Here is a 5,401-nt window from a genome sequence, read left to right on the forward strand (position 1 = left end):
ACTGATTCACCCCTCCCCTCTCAATACATTAGCTTTCCATATTGGGCCTAACAATTGGTATCAGAGCTTGAATCTTGGAAAAAGGTTTAACAACTTAAAGAGAAAGATCTTATCAATGGAAGGCTATAAACAATCTCGGAGAATTGTGTATCTGCAAGAAGAGTTGGATCATGCTAATCAAGTGATTGCAGACATGCAAAGACAAATGAAAAAATTATTGAAAGTTAGAAGAAGATTATCTAATGATTTACAGGACTCTCAAGAGCTAGTGGAACAAATTGAAACATCATCTGAGAACAGTATATCTGAAGAGACTGAAGAGATTATTGGACTACTGAAAGAAGAGAACAAAGCACTGACTGATCAGCTAAAAGCAATGAAAAAAGGACATGAACATTTCAACACACAGATGACTGAGAATCTTGATGCACTAAGGACAGCCGAGGATAAAGTAAGAGATCTAGAAACAGAAAAACAACAGCTTGAAGCATTAGTATCTGAAAAGAATGATGAAATCACAAGGTTGACTAGGATTCAACAAAATCTGTCAGATCAATTGGGCTATGCACATCATGAAGCAAATATGAAAGATGATGAGAATCAAGCATTGAAACTTGAAGTATCAAGGTTGACCAATGAACTTGAAACAGAAAAGAAATCTAAGGAAACACTGAAAAAGAGTTATGAAGCATCAAAGATGTTGGATGAGCAACTAAATATAAGAAGACCCAACAAAGAAGCAGGACTCGGTTACAAAGGAAAAGACTCTACCGAGAAGGGAATTCATACAGCCGAGAGAGGAGAATCATCAAAGCAAGCAGGAAATAAGAAGAATATCAAAGGAAAGAAGCCTATTTGCAACTATTGTGGAAATCAAGGTCATACTACTAACTTGTGCCAAATCAAAAAAGGTAAGCAACTGAATGTCACTAAGTCTAATGGTTATTGTCACAATTGCAACAAATATGGTCACACATCTAACCAATGTAGGAAAAAGTCTGTTAACAATTGTAAGAAGGCAAATTTCAAAGGGTTTTGTAAAAATTGCAATAGATATGGACATAGTATCGAGAAGTATTGGCTTAAGCATAAGAACTATATGTGGTCTGCACACCGAACAAATGCTAGAGGTTACCGAACTCACACAGATCCTTACCGACAATATTTTGCAGTACCATGGGATTACAATACAAGGATATGGTGTGAATTTTGTGGAAGATATGGACATATAAGTGCCAACTGCTTTATAAGGTTTAGAATGAACAACCGAAGATCATGGAAAAATCCTGGTATGGCATGTTTTCATTGTCACAAAGTTGGACACTTGGCTAGAGATTGTAAAGATCAACCTAGAGGAGACACTGAAGAAATAAAAGGCAAATTACAGATGATTTGGAAAAAGAAGGAAATTGTGTCAAATGAAGAAAGCACCTTACCTACCAAGTTAGGTGCACCTATTCCAAATTAATCGGTAAAGGTATGAAGGGACTGCATTATCTCAAAGGTCAAATCTTACCAGTTCCTATTTCATTTTGTACTTAATTCAAAATCTGCGTAATTAAAGATGCTTAAGAAAATTTGAAATTTTATCAAAATCTTTTTGAAGCCTATCAAGTCGGTAAATTCAGGAAGTCTGGCTACTCGGTAAAAGCATAAAAAAAAAGGGAAGTAGTGGTACCGAGTGCATTTAATATTTTCTGACCTAACTGCACGAAGCCCAATAAGGTATAATGAATACTTAAATCTATTACGTAGTCATTTTCACTCACCAAGTTTTCAAGAAAGCAGAGAAAAGTGAATCAAAGGTGATCAAACCTCCTCCGAAGCAAATTCAAAGGTATTTACATCAATCACAATGCATTATCAAGATAGTTTACCGATCATATCCAGTTGTTATTATCTGCTAAGTAGAAAGTGTCTATCATTTGAAAGTCTTCAAACCCTAAGGATCTTTTATTAGTATTTATCTAAAATCTGCAATGGCGCCTAAGATCCAGAATCCCGTTGTTGTTAAGAACATCGAAAAGCCCTCACTGAAATACTCTTTAACTCCAAAAATTGCATCTGAACCGGATGACAAAACTGCATTTTCACTCATTCCGGATAGAGTTTTATTAGTCGAGGATGTGAGATTCTTTAATAAATGTCGATTTGAAGAACTGGGTCATGTTGAGATCAAAGACACATATGATGAATTGTGTACCGATGGTAAAATGGATAGCAAATATGAACACATCAAAATCAAGGGATTGACCGAAGCCCTAACCTATCCCCATGTATACAAACCCCAATGGGTCAAGTTTGTTCTGAGCAGAGTTCATGATGACTTCATGTGGCTAGAAGAGCAACCATTTAAGATCACCAAGGAAATCATTCATTTGATCACCGGTTACCCTATTTATGATCATGCCCGAGCTCAGAAAATGATATCACATAAGGAATTTATCAGCTTAACCGGAGTAGAATCTGATTGTAGGGGACTGAAACTAAACAATGTCACAGATGCAGAGCTAAAGTTTGCCATTAGAGTAATAGGTTATTGTTTCTTCCAATCAGCAAGGGAAAACAGTGTACCCTATGCAGCAGTCGACTTAGCATATAAAATTGTGAAGAAAGGCATGAAAATTGATTTATGTGAGGTATTGTTGAAAAACCTGTTTGAGAATCTCAATACCATAAGGAAGCCAAAGAAGAACAATTCGGCTAATACACTAAAATTTGGATCACTTCTGATATGCATGTTTTCACTGTCACAAAGTTGGACACTTGGCTAGAGATTGCAGAGATCAACCTAGAGGAGACACTGAAGAAATAAAAGGCAAATTACAAATGATTTGGAAAAAGAAAGAAATTGTGTCAAATGAAGAAAGCACCTTACCTACCAAGTTAGGTGCACCTATTCCAAATTAATCAGTAAAGGTATGAAGGGACTGCATTATCTCAAAGGTCAAATCTTAACAGTTCCTATTTCATTTTGTACTTAATTCAAAATCTCCATAATTAAAGATGCATTAGAAAATTTGAAATTTTATCAAAGTCTTTTGGAAGCCTGTCAAGTCGGTAAATGCAGGAAGTCTGGCTACTCGGTAAAAGCATTAAAAAAAAGGAAGTAGTGGTACCGAGTGCATTTAATGTTTTCTAACCTAACTGCACGAAGCCCGATAAGGTATAATGAATACTTAAAGCTATTGTGCAGTCATTTTCACTCACCAAGTTTTCAAGAAAGCAGAGAAAAGCGAATCAAAGGCGATCAAACCTCCTCCGAAGCAAATTCAAAGGTATTTACATCAATCACAATGCATTATCAAGATAGCTTACCGATCATATCCAGTTGTTATTATCTACTAAGTAGAAAGTGTTTGTCGTTTGAAAGTCTTCAAACCCTAAGGATCTTTTATTAGTATTTATCTGAAATCTACAATGGCGCCTAAGATCCAGAATCCCGTTGTTGTTGAGAACATCAAAAAGCCCTCACTAAAATACTCTTTAACTCCCAAAATTGCATCTAAACCGGATGACAAAACTACATTTTCACTCATTCTGGATAGAGTTTTATTAGTCGAGGATGTGAGATTCTTTACTAAATGTTGAGTTGAAGAACTAGGTCATGTTGAGATCAAAGACACATATGATGAATTGTGTACCGATGGTAAAATGGATAACAAATATGAACACATCAAAATCAAGGGATTGACCGAAGCCCTAACCTATCCCCGTGTATTCAAACCCCAATGGGTCAAGTTTGTTCTAAGCAGAGTTCATGATGACTTCATGTGGCTAGAAGAGCAACCATTTAAGATCACCAAGGAAATCATTCATTTGATCACCGGTTACCCTATTTATGATCATACCCAAGCTCAGAAAATGATATCACAGAAGGAATTGACCAACTTAACCAGAGTAGAATCTGATTGTAGGGGACTGAAACTGAACAATGTCACAGATGCAGAGCTAAAGTTTGCCATTAGAGTATTAGGTTACTTTTTCTTCCAATCAGCAAGCGAAAACGGTGTACCCTGTGCAGCAGTCAACTTAGCATATAAAATTGTGAAGAAAGGCATGAAAATTGATTTATGTGAGGTATTATTGAAAATCCTGTTTGAGAATCTCAATACCATAAGGAAGCCAAAGAAGAACAATTCAGCTAATACACTAAAATTTGGATCACTTCTAATATGCATGTTTTCATTGTCACAAAGTTGGACACTTGGCTAGAGATTGCAGAGATCAACCTAGAGGAGACACTGAAGAAATAAAAGGAAAATTATAAATGATTTGGAAAAAGAAGGAAATTGTGTCAAATGAAGAAAGCACCTTACCTACCAATTTAGGTGCACCTATTCCAAATTAATCGGTAAAGGTATGAAGGGACTGCATTATCTCAAAGATGAAATCTTAAGAGTTCCTATTTCATTTTGTACTTAATTCAAAATCTCCATAATTAAAGATGCATTAGAAAATTTAAAATTCTATCAAAGTCTTTTGGAAGCCTGTCAAGTCGGTAAATGCTGGAAGTCTGGCTACTCGGTAAAAGCATAAAAAAAAGGAAGTAGTGGTACCGAGTGCATTTAATGTTTTCTAACCTAACTGCACGAAGCCCGATAAGGTATAATGAATACTTAAAGCTATTGCGCAGTCATTTTCACTCACCAAGTTTTCAAGAAAGCAGAGAAAAGCGAATCAAAGGTGATCAAACCTCCTCTGAAGCAAATTCAAAGGTATTTACATCAATCACAACGCATTATCAAGATAGTTTACCGATCATATCCAGTTGTTATTATCTGCTAAGTAGAAAGTGTCTGTCGTTTGAAAGTCTTCAAACCCTAAGGATCTTTTATTAGTATTTATCTGAAATCTGCAATGGCACCTAAGATCCAGAATCTCGTTGTTGTTGAGAACATTGAAAAGCCCTCACTGAACTACTCTTTAACTCCCAAAATTGCATCTGAACTGGATGACAAAACTGCATTTTCACTCATTCTGGATAGAGTTTTATTAGTCGAGGATGTGAGATTCTTTACTAAATGTTGAGTTGAAGAACTAGGTCATGTTGAGATCAAAGACACATGTGATGAATTGTGTACTGATGGTAAAATGGATAGCAAATATGAACACATCAAAATCAAGGGATTGACCGAAGCCCTAACCTATCCCCATATATTCAAACCCCAATGGGTCAAGTTTGTTCTGAGCGGAGTTCATGATGACTTCATGTGGCTAGAAGAGCAACCATTTAAGATCACCAAGGAAATCATTCATTTGATCACCGGTTACCCTAGTTATGATCATGCCCGAGCTCAGAAAATGATATCACAAAAGGAATTGATCAGCTTAACCGGAGTAGAATCTGATTGTAGGGGACTGAAACTAAACAATGTCACTGATGCAGAGCTAAAGTTTG

This window comes from Cryptomeria japonica, chromosome 2 (assembly GCF_030272615.1).
Source record: "Cryptomeria japonica chromosome 2, Sugi_1.0, whole genome shotgun sequence".
Classification (NCBI taxonomy): Eukaryota; Viridiplantae; Streptophyta; class Pinopsida; order Cupressales; family Cupressaceae; genus Cryptomeria; species Cryptomeria japonica.